This window comes from Schistocerca cancellata, chromosome 3, assembly GCF_023864275.1.
Source record: "Schistocerca cancellata isolate TAMUIC-IGC-003103 chromosome 3, iqSchCanc2.1, whole genome shotgun sequence".
Classification (NCBI taxonomy): Eukaryota; Metazoa; Arthropoda; class Insecta; order Orthoptera; family Acrididae; genus Schistocerca; species Schistocerca cancellata.
The window spans coordinates 830,743,908-830,770,770 of NC_064628.1; the positions used below are offsets into that span (position 1 = coordinate 830,743,908).

The window sequence follows — 26,863 nt, forward strand, 5'->3', positions numbered from 1 at the left end:
AGACGCATGGCTTCAGAGACGTAAGTTATGACGAAACCAAATGTGATATTGTTAAGGGTAACATCTCCAACTTTGTCGGGACATGTACTGGAAGTGTGCTTGGTTTGTGACTGACAGCAGGGTCATCAGCACAAACTATTTGCAACGTCTTTCTCCTAGACATCTGTTTACCTTGGACGCGTCGAAAACTAAGGTAGGAAAAAAGTTGCAGGAATTCGGATTTCTTGAACACAGATGGGAAATCTATTTGTTTTTACGCTTAAAAAGTCGAAAGGATTTGTCTCAGAAATTTTTTATGAAGTGGGAGGCTTCAGAAACGTCTCACGTCCTTGTGCGTGAATCACTAAGCTATGCGATTTTTAAGAGAGTAGCCAGGGTGACGCTCGATTTTAAAATCTATATCTGATCTTTTCCGATAAAATAACAAACAAATCATAAAACTGACTTTATATCTTCATTGTACCTTCTTAAGATTATTTTTTTAAGTAATAAACTTGCACCCGGAGGACACTACACGACATCGACGAAAGGCATTGGCGGACTGCACGGGCGATTGGTGGGAGCTCTGAATGTCACTGTTTTCAACCTAAAACAAAATTTCAATAACTGCTTCAGAACTTATGATATTGTCTAAAAAATACGAAGGGATTTTTAAAAATGCTTTTAACAAAGTAGCGGGAATCTAAAATAAAAGTCAATATGTTCGACAAAATTATCGTTGTAAAATCCTGCACCAAAGATCGAATTTAAAGCTTATAGCAAAAATCCTACGTACTACCATAGAAAAAACGTCAACTCACTCGTTATAAAAAGGTATAACGTAATTTCATGTTATAGCACTCGTCAGTTGGAAAAGATGTTGTTTTGAAAAAGCATGCGGTCAAAGTTTCAACTTGTGTTTTTTAATACTGAAACTGAACAAACCTTTAATCGGCAATGCCAGTACCGTACAGATGGCCTTTGTTTCGCCGATGTCGAAACGCTCTCACTTTGACGAAATTATATCGATTAACTTTCTTCTGCCAACCAGCCGAAGCGTTTTCTTTTTCGCGATTGAGGTTACCTTTCGAACCTTTTCTGTTCATATAAATACGTTTGTTTCAAGCACTCACGTTTTGCTTCGTATAAAAAACAAACGAAATGACTAGTTAAGCAGACGTGAGATAAGCACGTGCTTTCAGACTGTTTATCGTAGACGAATCACGTTACGAAGAGAAATATTGTCGCGAGTAGTATTTTACTTGATACGAATGTCCTCTCTGACACTATCCGAAACTAACGGGACCACTATTCCGTTCATTTCTGTTACAATATTACGCCGGTTGCATTCGAACACTCGGAACATCGCGGTTTTAACATATTTGAATATATATGGCACACTTTACACTAATGAATCTTAAAAATAGACACTAAGTAACATTTCAAGCCAATAAAAAAATTAGGCTCAAAAAATGTTCGACGCAGCCGCAATCACGTACTACTTCAACAAAGCGACATGACGTAAAAGATTCCCACCCAAGAAACAGTCCAGTGATATCTTTATAGGAAACGCTGCTTCTTATGCATGTGTGAGATGCAAGCGTTGAGCTCCCAAAATACGCAACTTGTACTTATTGACGAGCCCATCAACATGGAAATGTGCTCCGTTTTGATTGACGGCAGCATCACCAGCATCAATTATTCGCTGTGCGTTTCTCGCAGAGGCCTGTCTGTCTTGCACAGCTGATGCCGCAAGCGAGTGACGCGTTTTGCATTGAGAATAGGAACAACTCCACACACGTCATCAGAGGAGCGCGCGCGCCGCGACTCGCTCCAGTTGGGGGCTGGTCGCAGTCACTCTGATTGACTGCTGACGACTTCCGTCATTTATTCAGCGAACAATCTGCACATACGGTACTTCACTGGCTGACGACCGTCAACTGGCTTTCCGAAATACAGCATGTGCGACACTTCCTACCCATACCCAATCGAGTTTGCGCGGATAAGGTCGTTGTCATCTTCTGGTCAGCAAAAATGGCTCTGAGCACTATGGGACTTAACATCTGAGGTCATAAGTCCCCTAGAACTTAGAACTACTTAAACCTAACTAACCTAAGGACATCACACACAACCATGCCCGAGGCAGGATTCGAACCTGCGTCCGTAGCGGACGCGCGGTTCCAGACTGAAGCGCCTAGAACCGCTCGGCCACTGCTGCGGCCTTCTGGTCAGCAATTCGGGCCTCAGCAAATTTGTGTCTGGGTTGCTTCTGTGCCTTCTTCGGTGTATCCTCATCGTTGGAGGTACAGAGCGATGAAAGAGTACAACGCGTTTTGTGTCAATTTCGCTCATATTGACATCAGCACAGTCGAGATTTTGATGGGTTTTTTTTATCCGTCAGATAGGTCGTACGCCTTTTTCTTCTACTTCATGATAAGCACTGTGCTACCTGTGCCAAACTGTGTCTAGTTTACTTCATTACTACTTCTTATACACACATCACTCGGATTTTTGTAATTTTTTTATATTTATGGTACGTGAAGTTTAGAACTCAAATATCGGTCAGTCAAAGTAGTTGGATGCAAGTCTAAAAAATTGTCGAGGAAACCACATTTGAAATTTTCCGACCTTCTTTAATAAGCTGAAGTAAGGAAGATGTTTCGACAAGCAGCGCCTCTCTTTGGTAAAATGGTCGCTTACCTTGAGAGGCCTAGGTTCGATTCCCAGCAGGTTCAAGTTTGTAAACAGAGGTTTATGTTTTACGATCATTTCCGTGAAGATTAGAATTTTTATTTATTTATTTATTTATTGTTCCGTGGGATCAAATTAAGGAGAAGTCTCCATAGTCATGGAACGAGTCAATACATGAAGTTATAACACGATAGTAGAAACAGATAAAATGAAATATAAAAAACATATTCAGGTGAGAAGTCGTAAGTTTAAATGAAGAAAATCAACAAAGTAACACTGGAATTTACTTAATTTTTTAGCTCTTCCAGGAGCTCCTCGACAGAATAGAAGGAGTGAGCCATGAGGAAACTCTTCAGTTTAGACTTAAAAGAGTTTGGGCTACTGCTAAGATTTTTGAGTTCTTGTGGTAGCTTATTGAAAATGGATGCAGCAGAATACTGCACTCCTTTCTGCACAAGAGACAAGGAAGTGCATTATACATACAGATTTGATTTCTGCCTAGTATTAACTGAGTGAAAGCTGCTAACTCTTGGGAATAGGCTAATATTGCTAACAACAAACGACATTAAAGAAAATATATACTGTGAGGGCAATGTCAGATTTCCCAGATTTTTGAATAGGGATCGACAAGAGGTTCTCGAACTTACACCACATATAGCTCGAACAGCCCGTTTTTGAGCCAAAAATACCCTTTTTGAATCCGAAGAATTACCCCAAAAAATAATACCATACGACATAAGCGTATGAAAAATGCGAAGTAGACTACTTTTCGTGTTGAAGTGTCACTTATTTCAGATACTGTTCTAATGGTAAATAAAGCAGCATTTAGCTTCTGAACAAGATCCTGGACATGGGCTTTCCACAACAGCTTACTATCTATCCGAACGCCTAGGAACTTGAACTGTTCCGTCTCGCTTATAATATGCCTATTCTGTCAGATCAAAATATCGGTTCTTGTTGAATTGTGAGTTAGAAACTGTAAAAACTGAGTCTTACTGTGATTTAGCATCAAATTATTTTCCACAAGCCACGAACTTATTTCATGAACTACATTATTAGTTACTGTTTCAATATTACACACAAGATCCTTTACTATCAAGCTGGTGTCATCAGCAAACAGAAATATTTTTGAATCACCTGTAATACTAGAAGGCATATCATTTATATAAATAAGAAACAGCAGTGGCCCCAGCACCGACCCTTGGGGAACACCCCACTTAACAGTGCCCCATTGGGACTGAACATCACTACCACTCTCAGTATTGCGGAGAATTACCCTTTGCTTTCTGTTCTTAAAGTAAGAGGCGAACCAATTGTAAGCTACTCCCCTTACTCCATAATGGTCCAACTTCTGCAGTAATATTTTGTGGTCAACACAGTCAAAAACCTTCGTTAAATCAAAGAAAACACCTAGCGTTCGGAACCTTCTATTTAATCCGTCCAAAACCTCACAGAGAAAAGAGAATATAGCATTTTCAGTTGATAAACCATTTCTAAAACCAAACTGAACATTTGACAGCAAATTATGTGAATTTAAATGCTCCAGTAACCTTGTATATACAACCTTCTCGATAACTTTAGCAAACACCGATGGCATGGAAATAGGTCTAAAATTGTCAACATTATCAATGTCTCCCTTTTTATAAAGTGGCTTCACTACCGAGTACTTTAATCGGTCAGGAAACCGACCACTCCTAAAGGAAAAGTTACAGATATGGCTGAGAACTGGGCTAACATACATAGAACAATACTTCAGTATTCTGCTAGATACCCGTCATATCCAAGAGAGTTCTTGGTCTTTAGTGATCTAATTATTAACTCAATCTCCCTCTTGTCAGTATCATGGAGGAGCATTTCAGGTAACAGTCTCGGAAAACTTTTTTCTAAGAGCGCTATATGATTCCCTGTTGGGACTAGGTTTCTATTTAGTTCACCTGCTATATTCAGAAAGTGATTATTGAATACTGTACATATATGCGACTTATCAGTAACACGGACATTCCCACTACGCACTGATTCTATATCCTCGACCTGTCTCTGCAGACCAGCAACTTCCTATACGACTGACCATATGGTTTTAATTTTATCCTGAGACTTAGTTATTCTATCTGCATACCACATAATTTTTGCCTTCCTAATAAAATTTTTAAGTACCTTACAATACTGCTTGTAATGGGCTGCTGCATTTAGATTTTGACTGTTTCTAACGTTTTGATATAATTGCCACTTTGTTCTACAAGATATTCTTATCCCTCTAGTCAGCCACCCAGGCTGCCTGTTTGTGCTAGTACCCTGTTTTAAAAGTTCTAACGGAAAGCAACTTTCAAAGAGCATGAGAAATGTCTTGAGCAAAGCATTATATTTATCGTCTACTGTATCGGCGCTATAAACATCTTGCCACTCTTGTTACTTTATAAGGTTTACAAAGGTCTCTACAGCAACTGGATCAGCTTTCCTGAACAGCTGATGACTATATTTAACACGTGTTGCAGCACAAAAATCTTTTAAAGTTAAAATTTGTGCATCATGATCTGAAAGGCCATTCACCTTTTTGCTAACAGAATGCCCTTCCAGTAATGAGAAATGAACAAAAATGTTGTCTATGGTTGTTCTACTGTTCCCTTGCACTCTCGTTGGAAAGAATACGGTTTGCATAAGATTATATGAATTAAAGAGGTCTACCAGCATCCGCTTCCTTGCACAATCACTTATACAATTAATATTGAAGTCACCACATATAACTAACTTTTTGTATTTCCTATAAAGTGAACCAAGATCCTCCTCTAGCTTTAGCAAAAATGTTGTGAAATCGGAGTCTGGGGATCTATAAATAACAACAGTTAGAAGTTTAGCTCCGTTAAATTTAACCACACATGCACAACATTCAAACACCTTTTCAGTGCAGAACTTTGAAACATCAATTGACTCAAATGGGATGCCGTTTTTCACATACATGGCTACTCCCCCACATCGCAAAGAGCTCCTCGAAAAGCTGCCAGCCAACCTGTATCCTAGTAAAGGAAGCCTCTGAATTATCTCCTTATTTATGAAGTGTTCAGATATACCAATAATTTCAGAGTCAACATCTATAAGCAGTTCACTAACTTTATCTCTAATACCTTGTATATTTTGATGAAATATTCCCTCATTACTCGGATACCTAAGCTTTGTCAAAAGTGATTCCCTTGTTAGAGAGACTTTCCTTAAGCAGGAATACCTATCAGCTGACTTCAATCTAAAAAAGGTGCAGCTCTAACACCCACTACTGCAGGAATTTTCCCATGAGTGATCCCACCAACCCCACCTATGCTGTCACCTATTAGCTTTGCCAACCTCACCTTCCCATACCTGTTGAGGTGCAGGCCATGTCTAGTGAAACCCGTCCTGCTGATAGACTCCACCGACACCACTGAAATGTGACCCATGCTTTCTGTCATCAGCGCACCCCCAAGTCTCATGTTATTACGCCTGACGGCTGTATTAAGATGAGGCCGATCGTGACGCTGAAACAATTCCACGAAATGCACATTCGTGTTGCCAGTCTGAGTGGCTATCTTTTCCAGGTCACCATCTATGTTATACTCCCCATCCCTATCAATACTATTACCAGCCCCACCCACAATCACTACCTGATCCTCTTTAGTAAAATCCGTACATAACCCCCCTATGTTAACAGTCACCTGAGCCAACCCTGCATTAGGCTTCACAATGCTGGTGATCTGGTACTCACTCCCCAGCACTTCCTGCAACTGCTGGCCTACACCTCTGCCATGAGAACTACCTAACAGCAGAACCTTCTTCTTCCTCTTCGACTTTGCAACTGTTCTAGGCACAGTAACTACTGAGGTCTGCTGCATACTTCCTACATCTACAGCTACTAGAGATTCCTCTCCACTAGACTCTGACAGTTGGTCATATCTATTGTAAACACCAATGGTAACACTATCTGAAAATCTTCTTCTCTTAGCAGATCTCTTGCCAACAGCCAGCTCCCATTCCCCAACCCCCTTCTTCCTCCTCATCCTATCTAGCTCCTCCTGTGCGTTTTTCAACTGCACCTGAAGGGCACAGATCTTACGCTCCTGCTCCTCTATCAACTTACTCTTGCTACATAACCTGCAGTTCCAGGAGAGAGTCTCACCAGAATGCCCACTGACTTCCCCACTGCATTCCCCCCAGTGAAAGAACTTCGAACAAGTCTCGCACCGCGATCCACTACTCACGAACCTACGGCAAAGCCCACACTTCTCACTCATGGTAAAATTTTACTTTTTCTAAGTTCCGCTACTACAATAAGAAGATGTTAAAAACCTGACTACAATAATCACAAACTTACTCTACAAGGGAAGTAACTACTATTATTAACAGTATTAATAAACAACAAATGTGAATATAACAAAAGACTAATACAGAAAGAGAATCAAACGTCTAATGACACAGTAACGAAGCTGAAAACAGTTCCCAAAAGGTTCTTCTGAAATTATTTCACCAGAAAACACCAGGAACACCGGTTGAAGACTACTAAAGTTCCTAAATAAACCACTATACACCAACAATTAATTAGTACTTAGCTTTCGATGCGCCGCTACAGCTGCAACTGGTCAGCGCGGAATGTAAACACAGGCAAGAGGTTAAGTTGCTCGATACGAAACACTCACAAATTTCAGGTCACAACACAAGAAAGGCAGAGGTGAATGAAGCAACCACTAATACGTCACTTATATAGTAAATATTATCACAAAAACCGTTAAAATATGTATCTGAAACCTGAAAATATATGAAAACTTAGAGAGCGATCTCACACGCAGTCACTCGCTTATGACGTCACACCAAAGACCCAAAGCCCCAGGTAGCATATTACAAGAATACATACAGATACTAAAAAAAGATGGGTACCACTCGAGACTGGCAGTCGGTGGTTCGAGTCGGTCACTATTTTTTTTTTTTTTCCTTTCAGTTCGAATACCTACGTCACTTAAATACGTTGGTCCCATTCTTGTAGGATCTCCTTCCGGCCGCAGTGATGTCGGAGATTTGATGTTTTACCGGATTTGGAACGGTCGCTCGAGAAAATCCCCACTTCATCGCTACCTCGGAAATACTGTGACCCATCGCTCGTGCGCCGACTATAACACCACGTTCAAACTCATTTCAATAATCTAGAATGATATTTTCACTCTGCAGCGGAGTGTGCGCTGATATGAGAGGTACTGGCAGAAGTAAAGCTGTGAGGACGGGGCGTGAGTCGTGCCTGGGTAGCTCAGTTGGTAGAGCACTTGCCCGCGAAAGGCAAAGGTCCCGAGTTCGAGTCTCGGCCCGGCACACAGTTTTAATCTGCCAGGAAGTTTCATTTCAATATTGATAACGTACCATTGTAGCAGCAGTAACCGATTTAACAACTGCGCCAGACACTTGCTTATAAAGGCATTGCCAACTGCAGCGCCGTATTCTGCCTGTTTACACATCTCTGTATTTGAATAAGCATGCCTATATCAGTTTTTGGTGCTTGATTGTACTAAGAGGTTGAAACCGGTCGTGATAGCATTTATCTAGCCAGAGGTAGATGTATAGAATAAAAAGGTTACGTAGCATGTAATGTGTCTTGCAACTGCTCCGCATTTCGGAAAACTTAATATTATTTTTCTAAAATACGCGAATCGGTTGTATAAGGTAAACGTCCGGCAGCCAAGAGGCCCACGAGCGCATCGGGAAGTAAGCAGCCAGCTACGTCTATATTAGCCGATACGAATGCGGGTTCCGGCGGCCCGAGTCCATTCCATCGTCAGTAAGTAACGAGGCAACGGCGGGCCGCGAGTTACTGGAGACGGCGGCGCGTGTCGTCATATTTACGAGATGCGCCCAGACGGACGCGGCCGGCGCGCACTAAATCAATATAGCGTTTAGCAGAGGCGGGCCCGCGCTGCGCCCCGAATAAATTTCTACCGCTGCCGCGGCGAGCGGAACACTTTGCCTAAGAGCCGGGCCGGCGCATTTTAAAATTCATTACTGCCTAAGCCGTAACGTTACAGCAAGGGGGCGCGCGCTCGCCGCCAACGACGTCGCAGTTAGTGCGCTCGAAACGGTTTACGGCGCGGCGCGGCTCGGCAGCGCTAGCGCGGACGCGGTCGTAATTGTGACCCGCCCGCGCCAGTGCGTCCCCCTAGGGAAAGGTCAAGTAGCTCGCTCTAGCGGGGCAGTCTCGTTTGGTTATTTCATCGTGGCAAGCGGCTGCCTCTGTGCTGTGGGAACGCTTCAGGGGCGTGCCCAGAAAAAATAAAAGTCTTAAGTTTGTAGCACTTCAGACAAAAAATTAGTCCGCAGCCGAGATGGCTAACGAACGCCTGTATGGTGGAGCACGACTGGGTGATAAGCCGGTTTCAATCCTGGTCGTGAACTAAAATTTCACTGCCAGCATTTGGACGGTAAGGGGAGAGGTTCTAAGTTCCTCATCAACAGTCGGCGCCACTGTACTGGATTAAATTCCAAACCTCTCCATAGTGTTTCATGAAGCGAGGGAATAGGACTTCGCGTCGGGTTCTACATGAAAAACAGACGTCCAGGTAGACTGTGAGCAACACGTTTATTGAAACTTCCTGGCAGATTAAAAAATGGTTCAAATGGCTCTGAGCACTATGGGACTTAACTGCTGCGGTCATCAGTCCCCTACAACTTAGAACTACTTAAACCTAACTAACCTAAGGACATCACACACACCCATGCCCGAGGCAGGATTCGAACCTGCGACTGTAGCGGTCGCGCTGTTCCAGACTGTAGCGCCTAGAACCGCTTGGCCACTCCGGCCGGCGCAGATTAAAACTGTGTGCCGGACCGAGACTCGAACTCGGGACCTTTGCCTTTCGCGGGCAAGTGCTCTGCCATCTGAGCTACCCAAGCACGACTCACGCCCCGTCCTCACAGCTTCACTTCTGCCAGTACCTCGTCTCCTAGGCTGTGGCTAAGCCATGTCTCCACAGTATCCTTTCTTTCAGGAGTGCTAGTTCTGCAAGGTTCGCAGGAGAGCTTCTGTTAAGCTTGGGAGGTTGCCCGCGAAAGGCAAAGGTCCCGAGTTCGAGTCTCGGTCCGGCACACAGCTTTAATCTGCCAGGAAGTTTCATATCAGCGCACACTCCGCTGCAGAGTGAAAATCTCATTCTGAACACGTTTATTGATGGTAACTTAGAAGCTTCTCTTCTACACAGGAGAGCCAAAGAAACTGGTACACCTGCCTATATCGTGTAGGGCCCCACGAGCAGAAAGAAGTGCAGCGGGATGACGTGGCATGGACTCGACTAATGTCTGCAGCAGTGCTGAATTGACACCATGAGTCCTGCAGGGCTGTCCATAATTTCGCAAGAATATGCCTGGGTGGTGATCGCTTCTGAACAGCACGCTGCAAGGCATCCCAGATATGCTCAATAATGTACATGTATAGGGAGTTTGGTAGCAAGCGAAAGTGTTTAAACTCAGAAGAGTGTTCCTGTAACCAAGGACGTATGACCTGTCACATTCTCCTGCTGGAATTGCCTAATCCGTCGGAATGCATAATGGACATGAATGGATGCAGGCCATCAGACAGAATGTTTACGTAGATGTCACCTGTCAGAGTCGTACCTAGAAGTATCATGAGTCCCATATCACTACAACTGCACATTTGTCACACCATTACAGAGCCTCCATCAGCTTGAACAGTCCCCTTCTGAAATGTAGGGTCCATGGATTCATAATTTTCTCTCCATACCCGTTCACGTTCATCCGATCGATACAATTTGAAACGAGACTCGTCCGACCAGGCAATATGTTTCCAGCCATCAACAGTCCAATGTCAGTGTTGACGGACCCAGGCCCTCAATCAGGCCTTTGCATTAACGTGGTTGACAGCCGGTAAGTCTGGTGGATCGTCAGCTACTGAGACCAATTTAAATTTCTTAAGTTACAGTTAATGTCTCACGCAGTGCACTAATATCATCTATTTGCAGAGACACGGCAAAGCGAAATAATACAAAAGTTCTGGAAGTCCAAAGTGGTTTAGGGCAAGTCTTGGTGCAGCACGGCAAAGTCTGCTGGCGGCTGCACGTAGTGTTGGGGGGCCAAGGTGTGAGGTTGGCAGACTGTTTGGTATCGGAGAGCAGGCCGCCGAATATATAGCCTACAGCAGCGGTTGGATTAAGGCCCAGAGAACACATCCATGGAGAGCTCGATGTGATTTGGCGTTGGCGTTCCATCTTTGTGCGCTGGTATAAATACTGTCACAGTACATACATATGGTGTGATCTACTTGCAGGCACTTGAAACACAGAGTTGAAACAGTGCCCACTATTACATCGTCATAGTCGCGGATGCGCGTACTGCTGTCAGTGAACGAGGTGGCTGCTGAAGATTATGTGGACGATAAACCAGCCCTTTTGGTTGCTGTCTGGGATACTCGTATTTACTAGCACGGAAGACAGTTGCGGGACAGTTTTGGGCTCACCAGCGTGAGATCTGGCTGCAAAGTATGTCACCTAACGCTTTGCCATCCTTAGGACTTAGCTGTGTGATTGGTTTCTGTCTTTTAGGCGGCTAGCCACAGAAGCGGCATGTCCCTTGGCGCTATCCGAGAGGATGTGGCTACGTGCCAGCTTTGTGTATTCCCTTCATCTATGACAACATCACACTGTACAAACACTCATCATATTCATCCATGGGACACAGATACACACTTGACGCTTTATAACAGGTCGCAGGAAGGCAATGGCAAACCACTCCAGTAGGATCATAGCTGGAATGGCTATGCAGGATACCTCACCTCCTCCCTGACATTAATTGTATGAGTGTGGGACTGCTTCGACATGAGACAACACGCTAATACCATGAAACACCGCTTCCAGAATAGATAATGGCCTAACTTCAGTGAGGAAGACAGTCTACAACTTTCTTCAGATGTGACGTAACCAGGAGAAGCCACTCATTGGTGATTAGGTAGAGGCACCATATTGCGAGGACGTTAATATGAGAGGCGTTCAATAAGTAGAGCAACACATATTTTTCTCTCGACCAGTTTCTGTTGAAAAAGTAAAGAAATTGTTTTGAGACATTTTCGAATATTCCCGCTTCATTGTCTATCGCCACATAAAGTTCTGATAGTTGGCAGCTCTGTACACAGCCTTCAAAATGGCGATTGTAAGAGAGGTGCGTTCCAAGCAGAAAGCTGTCATTGAGTTTCTTTTGGTAGAAATCCATCACAGACGCTTGCAGAATGTCTACGGCGATGAGGCAGTGAACAAAAGCACGGTGAGCCGTTGTGCGAGGCGTCTGTCATCATCGCAACAAGGCCACACAAACCTGTCCCATCTCCCGACCGAGCGAGGTGGCGCAGTGGTTAGCACACTGGACTCGCATTCGGGAGGACGACGGTTCAATCCCGTCTCCAACCATCCTGATTTAGGTTTTCCGTGATTTCCCTAAATCGTTTCAGGCAACTGCCGGGATGGTTCCTTTGCAAGGGCACGGCCGATTTCCTTCCCGATCCTTCCCTAACCCGAGCTTGCGCTCCGTCTCTAATGACCTCGTTGTCGACGGGACGTTAAACACTAACCACCTACCCATCTCCCGCATGCCAGCCGGCCGCACACAGCTGTAACTCCTGCAATGTTGAAACATACGAAGACTCTCATTCGAGGTCATCGATGGATCACAAACACCTCACTGCTCAACAGGACGTCTCTGTTGGTAGTACTGAAACATCCATCAACCAGCTCGCAAAATTTTGTTGGAGTGTTCTTTCTTGCCCACTCTACAGCCCAGACCTAGCACATTCCGATTTACATCTATTTGGCTCAATGAAGGATACATCCCACAAGAAGTGGTTTCTGGATGATATGTAGGTTACGGGTGCAGATAGACGTTGGCTCCAACGTCAACCAGGTACCGTGGCATACAGGCATTCCCAGAAAGACGTGGATTGAAGGGAGATTATGTTGAAATACACAGTTTCGTAGCCAAAAGAGTGGGGAATAATACGGCGTATTGGAATCCCGAATAAAACCAACCTGCTTCGAAAAAAAATGTGTTGTATTACTTATTAAAAGCCCCACATAGTATCATTGCATTCGTCTTAGAGGTGTTAAAAGATACTTCCATTTCTTTCTCTTCTTTCGACTGAAAGTATTTTGTGTATCACTGCTAATTCAGTTATTGAGCAGTATATGGGAAGAATAATCATTGGTAAGCATCTGTATTAGCTGAAACCTCTTTTTTGGCTTCACTGTTGAGTCACCCCATGGTTCTCTTGTGACGGACTCGGTAAAACGACATCATAAGGTGAGGTATCGCAAGATGCCTCACCAACTATGCATTCTGCCACAAGAACACAAATCCAGTGAGCTGATGTTGCTGCAGATGCCATCCAGAGCCTCTGAAAAGGAGGAGTTGCACATTACGGTACCATCAAGAATATTGGAGCTGGTGACATGACGGGAAACTAGGACAACTAATGTCATGATTGTCCAACGATTACACCTGGTGCCAGAGTCCAGGACTGTTGCCATTTTAGTAACGCTAGCTGAACAGACTAGTACATATACTCTCTAATTCAGACTGACATTATGTAACTTCCTGGCAGATTAAAACTGTGTGCCGGACCGAGACTCGAACTCGGGACCTTTGCCTTTCGCGGGCAAGTGCTCTACCAACTGAGCTACCCAAGCACGACTCACACCCCGTCCTCACAGCTTTACTACTTCCAGTACCTACCTACCAAACTTTACACAAGCTCTCCTGCGAACCTTGCAGAATTAGCACACCTGAAAGAAAGGATATTGCGGAGGCATGGCTTAGCCATAGCCTGGAGTATGTTTCCAGAATGAGATTTTCACTCTGCAGCTGAGTGTGCGCTGATATGAAACTTCATGGCAGATTAAAACTGTATGCCGGACCGAGACTCGAACTCGAGACCCAGGCTGTGGCTAAACCATGTCTCCGCAATATTCTTTCTTCCAGGAATGCTTGTTCTTCAAGGTTCGCAGGAGAGCTTCTGTAAAGTTTGGTAGGTAGGAGACGAGATACTGGCAGAAGTAAAGCTGTGAGGACGGAGCATGAGTCGTGCTTGGGTAGCTCAGTTGGTAGAGCACTTGCCTGCGAAAGGCAAGGGTCCCGAGTTCGAGTCTCGGTCCGGCACACAGTTTTAATCTGCCATGAAGTTACATATCAGCGCACACTCCGCTGCAGAGTGAAAATCTCATTCTGTGACATTATGTAGTCATCACCAGTTGTTAACCGACGGCGGGTCCACATCCCTCGTCAAGCCAAAGTGAAGCAAGCTGCCTCCCTCGGACTGTCTTCAGTAACTGTAGTGCTAACTCCTGTGCTAAATCTAGATGCTACTGACTTCGCACCTTTCCACTGATGGGTCTGCCGCTATGTGACTGTATAGTGCTGCTGGTCACCTTCTGGTAGACCGGGATTCGAGCCTAGGTGAACTAGCTATCGAGCCATCACTGCTCAAACAGGCGAACAGTCGCTGTTCATGGCCCCATGCAGGAGAATGCTGTCGCTATTCGCTATTCACCTATGCGAGGACGCACCACCATCATCATCCATGCAGGGGGTCTAGTTCTATCCTGTCTGCCCCAGCACACTTTGTGCAGAGCAACGGGATCTGGCCAGCTGCTTCAGACCACGCACCGTCCATCGGACATGCATCACGTTATTCCTTTCCTGAGTCAGTGCTGCTGCCGCCGTGCTGACAGGAGAACTTCGCCGGCTGTCTCCATTGCCTGAGGGAAGACGTAGCGCACCATCCTTCCGACAGTCCACTGCTGATGCCAGCAGGTTTCAACTGGCCGAGGTCACGTGCATCACAGAGGGCTCTACCCCAGTATCGTCCACTGCTCCACTTGTTGTGAAATAAATGAATCATTCAACCAGAACTGTTTTCTTGATGGACCATTGCTGATGCCTGAACCGCATCTTACAGCTACACCCAGGGGGGTGAATCGCAAACATCCCATCGCAGCCAGTCTCATCAACCGCCATAGTAGAGGTCACAACCCAGAGCTCTACAACAGTTTCGCAAGATATACGTAGCAGGAAGCAATTTCTAGAGGCGCATGCTATCGGAATTTTAATATTAAACCACACCGTGGTGCATAATCCCTCTGCCGACGGCGCTGGCTGAGCATCTTCATGGTACTTTCGCTCTTACTAAACGAATCTATGAAGATACTTACTCTTATTCATTGAATCTTCTCTATTACCTCTATCAATCCTATCTGGTATGGGCCGCAGACCGACGAGCAAATTCAAGCAGGATTGAACGATGGTTTTCTGAGTTGCGTGAAGTACACTTTCTGATGATATTTTCAGTGGATGTCATTCGGGAATCTGCCTTTACTGCGATTAGTTTAATAAGGTAGTTCCCCTCTAACTCAACAACACTAAAGGGGGGAAAAGTTACATTGCTACTCCACATTTTATCCAAAGGAAGTCATAATATATAGGTTATGCATTAGTTAATTACCACTATTAGATCTCCAATAGTATGTTACACACCAGATTAAGTACAAAATATTCTACTCAATCGAAAATTTTGAGGGTTTGGTACTCAAGGGTTAAATCACTCCGGACGCATACTCAATCGAAAATTTTGAGGGTTTGGTACTCAAGGGTTAAATCTCTCCGGACGCATACTCCCATATACTTCATGGATATCACTGATTCCAGCGATTTTTCACAATCGTGTAGTCACACAGTAAGAGCCTTTTCCGCGATACCTCAAGTTTGTTTAAAAATGGTTCAAATGGCTCTGAGCACTATGGGACTTAACATCTGAGGTCATCAGTCCCCTAGAACTTAGAACTACTTAAACCTAACTAACCTAAGGACATCACACACATCCATGCCCGAGGCAGGATTCGAACCTGCGAGCGTAGCAGCAGCGCGGTTCCGGACTGAAGCGCCTAGAACCGCTCGGTCACCGCGGCCGGCAAGTTTGTTTATTCTGATGGTAGCTACGAATTTATGCATCAAGTGTCGACCCTCTGGAAACCGTCCTTTCCTGGAATTGTCTACAGTTGCGACTTCTCAGCGTGTAACAGGGCAGCAGCCATGAAAAACCTCATGGAACTTCCGACTTTATACACTAGGTCATTTACATAAATTGTGGACAGTAATGGTCCTAAAACACTTTTATAGGGCACATTCAAAGTTATTTTTAAGTCAGAAGATTTCTCTCCGTTAACAGTTGCATGCTGTATTCTCTTTGTTAGGAATTCGTCAATCCTATCACAAAGTTGGTTTGTTACTTTGTTCATCACATGGCTGTGCGAAACAGTATCGTGCGGTTTCCTGTAGACAGTAACACAATATAAACCTACTGGCCCGTATCTACTGACTTCTGGGTCCTAAGAATGAGTAAAGTGAGATGTGTTTCACACGATCCATGATTGCAGAATCTATGTTAATTCATACAGAGATGATTTTTCAGACTCCAGAAATATCATAACACACGAACATAAACTGTGCTCTAAATTGTACAACAGACTGACGCCAGTGATTTAGGCGTATAGTTATGCGGAACGCCTATCTTAAACAGGAGTGACCTGTGCAGTTTTCCAATCGCTAGAAAGTCTTCGCTCCTCCAGCTGCTCAGTACAACCCTTTACTCGTGTGCTACATCGACCCTTCGTCGAAGTGCACCAAAGTGAAGTAGGGCTGTCTCCTGGTTACACCATAGTATTAACTCATTCGCTTACGAATGGTGGTCGGTAAGTTCGAAGCCTATCATCAACGACACTGTCTGCCAACGACTGTATTGTCGCGTGTTGTGCAACAGATAAGAATGTTTTTCTAGTTTGCGGGAAACAATTAGTTCTGTAAATGCTTTCAAAGAGGTAATAAGGTAGTTAGCGCACACACACTCGTCTGCACTATAATTATATTTTAACAGTTTTCCAACGGCAGTTTGTTGCTGAAACAATGTCGCAAAGCCAGCGGGAACACGTGCATAGCCTTCTACTACATATGCATGAACGTTACGTAGTGCGTTCACCCATTTCAAGTGAGTGTAGGACGTTCCTAGTTATAATGCCGACAAGTGTTCACTGCAAATGAGAAAGGCTCAAGTGCATTTAAATCGTTCTCCAGTCTGATAGGATGGGCTACGTTTCAATTTGCTGCTCCTCTCAGCGTCTAGAGATTTTGAGTATAAATAACATGAACACTTTCACTGCAATCGTTTTCACTTTCGTGTATTCGATAAATTGTAGACGAGCTATTTATGTACAAATAAGATAGCTCAAGATGGCTGGTTAGTTATTTAACAACATTCTAACAATACAGGTAAATAAATACCTGACCATTCTCTCTTTTTAATGATAGGTTGTCCCTTTAGCATTCGTGCTCAACCTTTTTAAGAAACATCATGGCGTTAGTGTGTACCTTATATTAGAATTATATACCGTGTTTACGAATAATCTTATTACATATCTGAGCTAAATAAGCCGGCAGGAGTGGCCGAGCGGTTCTAGGCGCTTCAGTCTGGAACCGCGCGACCGCTACGGTTGCAGGTTCGAATCCTGCCTCGGGCATGGATGTGTGTGATGTCCTTAGGTTAATTAGTTTTAAGTAGTTTTAAGTTCTAGGGGACTGATGACCTCAGAAGTTAAGTCCCATAGTCCTCAGAGCCATCTGAACCATTTTTTGAACTAAATAATAAATAATAAACTAGATTTTTGGAATTGTAATTGACAAAAAGTTTAATTTTGCTCGCTCTTAAGAAAATAAGCAGTTGGAAGAAAAGTAATAGCCAAAATACACAAGAAAAATAAATTATAGAATGTTCTGTTCTTTTTACTTTTTACGACATACCAAAGAGAAACGTAATACATGAAAAATTTTCTCAATTGTACCGGTACTTATTGGATGTGACAGGCCCAGTACGTTTACCATTAATCTTGCAATCAGATACTATACGGTTGTTTCGTTTTGTTATAAATATTATATTACAATTAACGACATTTTAAAGTGGTTGCCATTCAGTACACGAAGTGTGCGGAACAGAAACTGTGATGAGAAAACGTTCCTATAACTCGTTTAACCTCTTTCGGGTTGGAAAGAAAACTGTTGTAGATGCACGAGTTTCGTGTCGACTACACAAAACAACGAGTACGTTGGACAGGTCCTTACACAAAATGAGTTAATGTCTCTGAAATTCATGTCGCCATTCACAAAGAGGCTTGTCTGATCCTGATGCGTACTGTGTAAAGTGATTCGCAAATAGATACTAATATGGAAGGAGAGTGTTAGAAATTTCATGGAAACTTAGGACCGAAAACAATCTTTTCTGCAAATCATCATCACTTTGTAACAGACGTGGCGCTGACAGTTCGATTCTGTGTACGGTAAGCAACCCTCAAATTCGCAGATCGCAGCTGTCTGCATAAGACGTTTGACATTAACACTTCCACAAGATGCCCTCGCTAACACATTCCACCACCGTTATAAGCATTACTAAAAATAATTTGTAGTCAATTGAGATTCCTTTGAGCAAATATACACGTATTTAGTTAGTCTCTTGTGCTTTATTTATTTTACGGAATCTCTCAGTGAACTTCTTAGACGCTCCTTGTATTATGAAGGCCTCAAGTACCAAGTCAACGACAGTAACAACGATTGTTATTGTTCCATCAAATGGACAGAATTTCTTTTTTACATTGTGTGCGACTTTTTTGTAACGTACAAACTGCCAGCAAGGCGAAGGATTTAAGTGCCTGCGACGTCCGAGGTATTCTGCTTTGAACAGAAAGTCTTGAAACGAATGTTTTCGTTTGTTTCGCAGATAAGCGGCTGTCATGTCGCCTTCAAGCACAGTATGAAATATTTATCGACGCATGTGACACGTATCAACTGCAGAACCAGTTTACTTCCTTTTTACTTTCTTATCTCTGCTCATTACCCAGAGAAGTCTCATTTAGCACTGTGTTTATCAAGGTGAGTTACCTTACTGCTTACAGCGTGGTTAAAAAAAAAATTAAGCGGATTTTCATACTGTCAGCGCCCACTCGGACAATGTTTGCTATCCTGTTTAAACAAAGTGGACTCTTCATGAGTCTCTTGTGTATGAGGTTAAATATGTTCGTATGTGGTGCAGATGACTGTAGTGACTGCGTATTTCTGTGGAAAATATTGTACGTTACTGTTTATAATATAATTTTTTGTAACCCAAATATTAATGTGAAGTATGTTATTCTTCTTGTGTTCGGCTATTCTCACGATACCAAAAATGGTCTAGAAGTTGAAGAAGTCATCGACGCAATCTTCATACGTACCATCGTCGTTAAAAAATGTTCTCTGGCGATTACTGAGCATAAAATGGATAATGCCTAAGTGCACGGGCTTGTCAGATTATGCGGGCTGTGAAATCACTTCCCAGTCGATTCCAGGATAGCTACTCTCATGTTAGCGGTACACGGACATGAAATATTGTGTTCCCTCGAAATGCTCTGACGGAAAAAAGTCGCAACACTAAGGAGGAGTTGTGAGACATAAATGAAAGTTGGTTAGCGTGTTTCTATACTCATGCTCATAAATTAAGAATAATTGCAGAATGTGGTGCCACACAACGTGGCACTACACAAAACTGGCGCTAATAGCATAGGCACATAGGGAACACACACGTCACAGATCTATAAGTCCACGGTATTGGTGATAAATTGCGAAAAACTTCCCGAAACACATGTGCTACAAATCGCCACTGTTTCCTGCTCATGTACCCCGATATCAATATGAGATATGATCACCATTCACACGTACACAGGCCGCACAACGTGTTGGCATACTCTGGATCAGGTGGTCGAGCAGCTGGTGGTATATAGCCTCCCATTCTTGCACCAGTGCCTGTGTGAATTCCTGAAGTGTCCTAGGGGATTGAAGACGTGCAGCGATACGTCGACCGATAGAATCACAGACGTGTTGGATGGGGTTTAGGTCTGGAGAACAGAGAGGCCACTCCATTCTCCTGATATCATCTGTTTCAAGGTACTCCTCCACGATGGCAGCTCGGTGGGGCCGTGCGTTACCATACATCAGAAGGGCCCCTGAAAAGGCGGACATACTGGTGCAAAATGACGTCCCGATATACATGACCTGTTATAATTCCTCTGTCAAAGACATGCAGGGGTGTACGTGCACCAGTCATAATCCCACCCCACACCATCAAACCACGACCTCCATACAGGTCCCTTTCAAGGACATTAAGGGGTTGGTATCTGGTTCCTGGTTCACTCCAGATGAAAACCCGGCGAGAATCACTGCCTGGACTCGTCTGCGAACATAACCTGGGACCACTGTTCCAATGACCATGTACTGTGTTCTTGACACCAGGTTTTACGGGCTCTCCTCTGACCAGGGGTCAGTGGAATGCACCTTGCAGGTCTCCGGGCGAATAAACCATGTCTGTTCAGTCGTCTGTAGCCTGTTGTCTGGAGACAACTGTTCCAGTGGCTGCGGTAAGGTTCCGAGTAAGGCTACCTGCAGTATTCTGTGGCCGTCTGCAGGCACTGTTAGTGATATAACGTTCTTCTTGTGTTGTGGTACACTGTGGACGTCCTGCACTGCAGCGCCTGGACACGTTTCCTATCTGCTGGAATCGTTGCTATAATCTTGAGATCACACTTTGCGGCACACGGAGGGCCCGTGCTACGTCCTACAGTGTTTGACCAGCTTCCAGTCGTCCTAGTATTCTACCCCTCATAAAGTCATCAGTATGTGTTCTTTGAGCCATTTTCAACACACAGTTACCATTAGCACTTCTGAAAACGTCTGCACACTTACTCGCTGCACCGTACTCTGACATGCACCAGCACACCTCTGCGTATGTGGACTGCTGCCAGCGCCACCGTGCGACGACCGCAGGTCAAATGCACCGCATGGTCACACCCCGAGGTGATTTAAACGCTCAAATACCGCCCACCACAGCGTTGTTTCACCATGTATCAGCATTATCCTTAATTTATGAGCGTAAGTGTATATCTGAAAGATGCTATCCATTCAGATTTCGCGCCAGTCGCGGAAGAGTGGCGCTAGTAATGCCACTTTGAGGACACAAATCAGGTTTGCTTTAAACATACCCTGTAACGATCGTGAGCGTTAGTTACCTTTGACATTGAACGTGGCGAGTGGATGTTAGACGAGAATGCCTTTGAGATGACAGAGACGCCATTATCAACATCTCGCTGAGTTCGAACGAGGTCGTGTAATACGGCTACGAGAAGCTGGATGCTCCTTCTAAGATATTGCAGGAAGAATTGTCAGGAACGTTACAACTGTACGTGATTGCTGGCAGCGGTGGTCACGAGAATGTACAGCCGCAAGAAGGTCGGTCTCCGAACGGCCTCATGGCACTACCATGAGGGAAGACCGTCGTATTAGGCGTATGGCTATGGCGCATCATACTGCGTCTATTGCAAAAATCTGAGGAGCAGTTGGCAGCACAGTGACACAACGAACTGTTACAAATCGGTTACTTCAAGGACAGGTCCGAGCCAGACGTTCTGAAGTGAGCAGTCCACTGACTTTGGTGGTTTTAAGCGAGAGCACATGGGAGGGCAGGGTGGAGGTCTGTTGTGTTTCATCAGTTTGGTGATTCGACTTGTCGTCCTGCCATTTGTTTTCCAACAGGATATCGCTCGCCCTGATACCACAGTCGTAACCCAACATGCACTATAGGGTGTCGACATGTTGTGTGTCGGCCTACTCGATCACTAAATCTGCCCCCAATCGAGCATATATGGGACATCATCGAACGACAACTCCAGTGTCATCCACAAATAACATTAAACGCCTCTGTATTGGCCGACCAAGTGCAACAGTTACTGAGCTCCATCCCACAAACTTGCATCCGGCACCTCCACGACACACAATGCATGCACGTTTGCATGCTTGTATTCAACATCTGGAGATTACAGCGATTATTAATGTGCCAGCATTACACCTTTTCAATAGCTTATCTCGCACTTATATTAACCTGCGATCTTGCAATGTTAATCACTTGAATATGTTACCTAGACAAATGTATTTCCGAAATTTCATTACTCTACATTAATAATTTTTTTGTGTCGCGATTTTTTTTCCGTCAGTGTATTATTCAGTGTCCCCAGTGTCTTTCCTTCCACTGTGGCTGGAAAATATCTCAGTTGATGTACTTACTATTTTATTCTTAGTACTTACTATTTTATTCCCGGCAAGCAGTTCGTATTGCATAACTATTTCGATACACCTCCAGAGACATAATATTACGTCCTTTCTTCATCTTCATCATCATCATCTTCTTCTTCTTTTCAATTGTTCGGTGAAAGTCACTAACTTTGGTCACCAGTAATCATACTGCGAAGGAGGAGTTAACAGAGTGCGAAAAACTATAACGTGCTAATTTGTGTAGTTCGACTCGACATATGTAGTAGTCATTGACAAAAAATTTTAATCATAGTTTTAAAATTCACTAGTCGCACAATGATTTATCAGTTAATACTAAGTTAAGAAATTTAATTGAGCAGAATCATCGTGGATTAAAACGTTCAGAAGATCTCCAACGCTGATAAAAGACAATATAAGAAATAAATATAAACTATGCTTTGCAAAAGTGACTTTGTTCATATCTGCGACTACGGCAAAATAGAATTAATGAAACATATTGTCTCCGCCATAAACCATGAAAACCTTGTACTGTAGATACGACGTGCACTATGTCGATGTCCGTTGAAAAGTAACTGTAAACTCCCAAGAAAATAAGTTCATGCAAAAACATCTTCTTCAGATACATGTTAACTAACAATAAAACGTTATGCTACGAATCACACATACGTTTCTCATACGTTTAACGCCAACAAATTGTTGTAAAACTAAGTGGTAGCAGTTTTATTGTGAAACAGTACGAAATTTACCCTTCATATACAGTAGCCACATACCGATAAGAATGAGTGCCTTCGCTTCGACAGACAGAAAGTTTAATTGGAAGAACTCTCACGAATTTGGAACAGTTTATAAAACCCTCGTATGATACATAAGCACAAACCATAAGGCGTCTTGCAAAGGATTGAGCTATCCACCATGTAGAGAGTCTATAAATATATATAGAGAGAGAATGTGACCAATGATGGTATCGATGTGAGTGGGTGAAGCTTAGGACGTCATGTTTATACGTGTCTCGTGCTCACTGTGGCTGGAGTAGCGTGCGCGGTGCTGTTGCAGGCCGATTTTAACGCTCCAAACACCTATTCCGTGGCATAATTATTTCATCTGAAATTGATTTCTTGGCAGAACCGCTGCAGCATGTCAGGCGTAACTTGTTCAGTTGCGAGGTATATTCTAGTTCTGAGCTCTGACAGAGAAGTTGGTAAGGGTGGAACAAAGAACGTACCGTTAACGATTCCGCAAAATAAAAAGTCAAGTAGTGTCAGGCCCCGTGAACTTTGGTGCCGTACAACTGGCGCAGCTCGGCGTATTTACTTACGTTGAAAACGGACATTTACGAAATCCCGAACGTCCTAACAAACGGTCAAAATTTGATCTATTTTACTTAAAGATAACACCAAGACTAAGTCTGTTAGTCATCTGAATAAGTTTCTACGAATTTTCGAAGTTGTGAAGTCCTTTTTGGTACACCCTATATTTGCAGATAACATTAAAATAGGTCTTGGTACACATCTGCATATCAATTGTCGGTTCATTTTACATAATTTAACGTCGATAAAAGAATCATATTGTAAGTCAAATCTACTGCTATGATTGTCGCATCTGATTTCTCACCATCTGTTACAGCTTAAATTTTGATGCATGGAGGATTTAATTTACCCTAGAAAACTAAAGGCGGCAAAATGTTACATTGCTAGTAAACCACCGTAAATTTTACGACTCTTTATTTTATTCAAAGGAAGTCAGAGTTTATAGTCTACTCATCAGTTAATTACAATTAAAAGGTCTCCAATGATATATCACATACAAAGTAGGTACAAAGCGTCCTATTTTATACCTAACACTGACAAAACCAGATTGACGGAACCGTGACTTTGTACCAACTGCATACTAAGTTTTACGAGGGTTTAGTAATCTAGGGTTAATGAAACTAATACGACTTACGTAATTTTTAAGAAGATTAAAGTTTAATTTTGAGTGGCTGCGCTATTGACTATAAAAATTGTACTGTTGTTGGCTTCTTGACAAACTTCCGATAAATGAAGTAAGAGTCAAACAGTGGGCAGTTAAAAGTTTACCCGGACAACGGGAATCGTAATGGCGGTTTGTGGAAATAAAGACGGTTTGTAGAAATCGACAAATTATTTCTTTGTATATTAAATACGTAGTTTGTGCTGTGATATGCCACTGAGTTGCCTAACCAATTAAATTTCTTTGTATGTACTATATTTCGAAGAATTCTTTGTTGTATATAGTTACACAAGTTTGGTAGTGGGAGCGCTAGCTGGGTGATGAAGTGCTGATTGACTGCTCAACATTTATTGAGTATTACGAAATTCTGAGAATCAAAATTACAGACCTTCCTGCCACAAAAGTACTCAAAACAACTAACTAAGTTAACTAGGGAGTTTACATTAAATGCCATGGTAGTCGCTTTCTCTTCTTGGATGTGAACGTTGCTCCACAGTTTATATGTATATGATCCCAGCCAACAAGCTACCAAAACATTATGCAGGACGGAATATCTGCTCGTCTGGAAAATAGGTCACATTAGAATCTGGGAAAGATATAAGATTACAGTCCCAATCGCATATCTTGCTCTCCGGCTTGTAATATACGCGGTAAATAAGACACTCCCACATGGGAGATAAAATTTAATAAGCCATGCCAGTCAATAAACTTATGGTACTCTTCATAAATTAACTAACGTGAGTTGCACAACAAAAACTTTCAGACCCCGAGAGAATGACACATATCATTCAATAAACGCTTAAAATATCTACTTAAATTGTTAATGACAGATCTGTTAACGTTTCCTGGCCACTCTGCGATCCAAAATTTTGAGGTTTAGCTCTTACCCAGTATACACTGCCTTACAAGTGGGCACTGCAGCCTTCACTCACGACACCCACACCGACAACAAGTTCCTTCGCACAACTGACATCAGTGCGACGCTAGCAGCGTTTGTTATAAGCCCTGTGCGGGGCCGCTTGCGAGCGCTGATATAAACCCCTTGAACAAACAACACCAAGAGACTGGTAAAAAAGTCCGGTCCACCCAGACAAATCCAAATTCATATCTGCAAAGAGGGGACAAGCCAGAAAAACAGTCCACAATTAAGAACTCATATGAAGAAAACAGCCAGAAAGTACCAATAGCGTTCCATATGCGGTTTAGTGGAAGGCAGCTATTCACGGCATATTTCCACCAGAAAATTAGAGTAGACTCAATTACATGACCTAAGATTAACGTTGAATAGCTTGGTTTGAGACATCCACAGTGCAGCTTACTACGCCAAACTTCAAGGCAGATGAACACAAACGACGTTCAGCAGGTACCGTCACCGTCTCGCACTACGCCACCCCTCTTCCTACATACAGAGTAATTTTTTCCACTGTGTACAAACCCTAGGGATTGATCGATGAGAGGACACGGAACAATAAAGGTCTAATGGACTTATCTCCGGAAATGCATGGTTTGCATGCTAGAGACCATTTATTCAGTCAAACTTTGTTACAGAGACTGCGGTCTAATGCGCGCTGTACCATGCAGCCACAGTTCGGTACTCTCCGTACCATCAAGGAATATCGCACCAATTATTCCGTGAGTCGACATTGCACACCACGTAGTCAACCGTTGAAGGTGAAAAGACTTCTCGATCGCAAAATGCGGATTCTCAGTCGTCCAAATGCGCAAATTTTGCTTACTGATGAACCCATCCAAATGGAAGTGGGCTTCGTCGTTAAACTAATCCATACAACGCATACTAATTCTCATCATGTCCTGCAGCCGACCGTGCAGTTTGAACGTCCTAACGCAAACCGTTCAGAAATTATGATTCAGAAGTTATGACGATTTTATTTCATATAGTTCAATAATTGTCACTCTGTCTAGCCGCATACCAAACAATATGTTAGATGTGCTGCTGTGATGTCATCTGTTAGACAGACGCCTTCTTACAGTCAATAGGTGACTTCTTTTCACAATATCTAGTTATACATGTTTCACATCCTGTGCACAGTCTAAGGAAAAAAAAAAGACTGTTCCCTCAGAATTGGCCGGTCTCTGTCTACACAGTCTGACAAAAGGATGAAGCACGCAGTAGGGGAGCAAGAAACGAAATGGAACTTCATGGGTTGAGAGGGTATGTGATGTTATTTCAGCGATTACAAAATCGAGTCAAATTTATATACAACTTAGCGATATGAGTCCACTTATCAGTCCCATATGAACGCCCTCTGGCCATGATACATGCAGTCATTAGTATGAGGAGGGTGTCATAATGGCATTCTACTCTCTTATGGTGGAAGCTGACCCACAACTGCTGCAACTGGTCATTGATATGACTGGGACGAAGATGATGTCGGAGCTGGTCCCACACATGCTCCTTCTGTGACAGTTCTGGGGAACTTGCTGGCCACGGGAGTAGCACAACATCGCGCATGTAGTTCATAGAGACACTGGTCACGTGTGGAAGAGCTTTGTCCTGTTGAAAAATCATGCTACAGTACTGTCGCATGAGAGGTAACACCTGAACACAAGATGTTCATGACGTACTTTTGCACCGTCAGAGTATCTTCGATCAGTACCTGAAGTCATACCCGACAGCTCTACAAGCAATGAGGACAAGAGTAACACGCTGCGCCTCTCCAAATCATTGGAAGTTAAGGACCTTTCCTCAGGTCGCAACCATATTCGCCGACAATGGTCGTCTGGGGTTGTACAGAATCGCAATTTATCGCTGAACGCAATGCGATACCATACGCAAGTAGTTCATGCTTCCTGGCGACAGTACCACTCCAAACGCAGCCGCCTGTGTGTGGGACGGGAATTGCCTAGTCCGGCGGATGTTAGTCTCCGACCCGTAGTGCAGGATGACGGTGAATGTTGCAGGGAATCCATTACTTGCTCTATGATGGCAGCCGCAGATGTGGAGTTACGATGTGTTTGGTGCTCAGTATGCTGATCGTCCCTTTTGGTGGTCAGACGTAGTCACCGGAACCTTCCACCGCGCGGGGTAGCCGAG

At 43.5% G+C, this 26,863-nt stretch overlaps 1 protein-coding gene and 1 non-coding gene across 2 annotated transcripts in view; both read left to right on the plus strand.

Moving 5' to 3' along the window:
* The window catches only part of LOC126176597 (homeobox protein B-H1-like), a 521,496-nt gene that overhangs the window by 292,908 nt on the left and 201,725 nt on the right, over window positions 1-26,863 (plus strand). The gene's annotated exons all lie outside the window — the stretch shown is intronic.
* Window positions 7,920-7,994, plus strand: Trnas-cga (transfer RNA serine (anticodon CGA)). Its single transcript has one exon. It is a non-coding gene; the product is annotated as a tRNA-Ser (tRNA).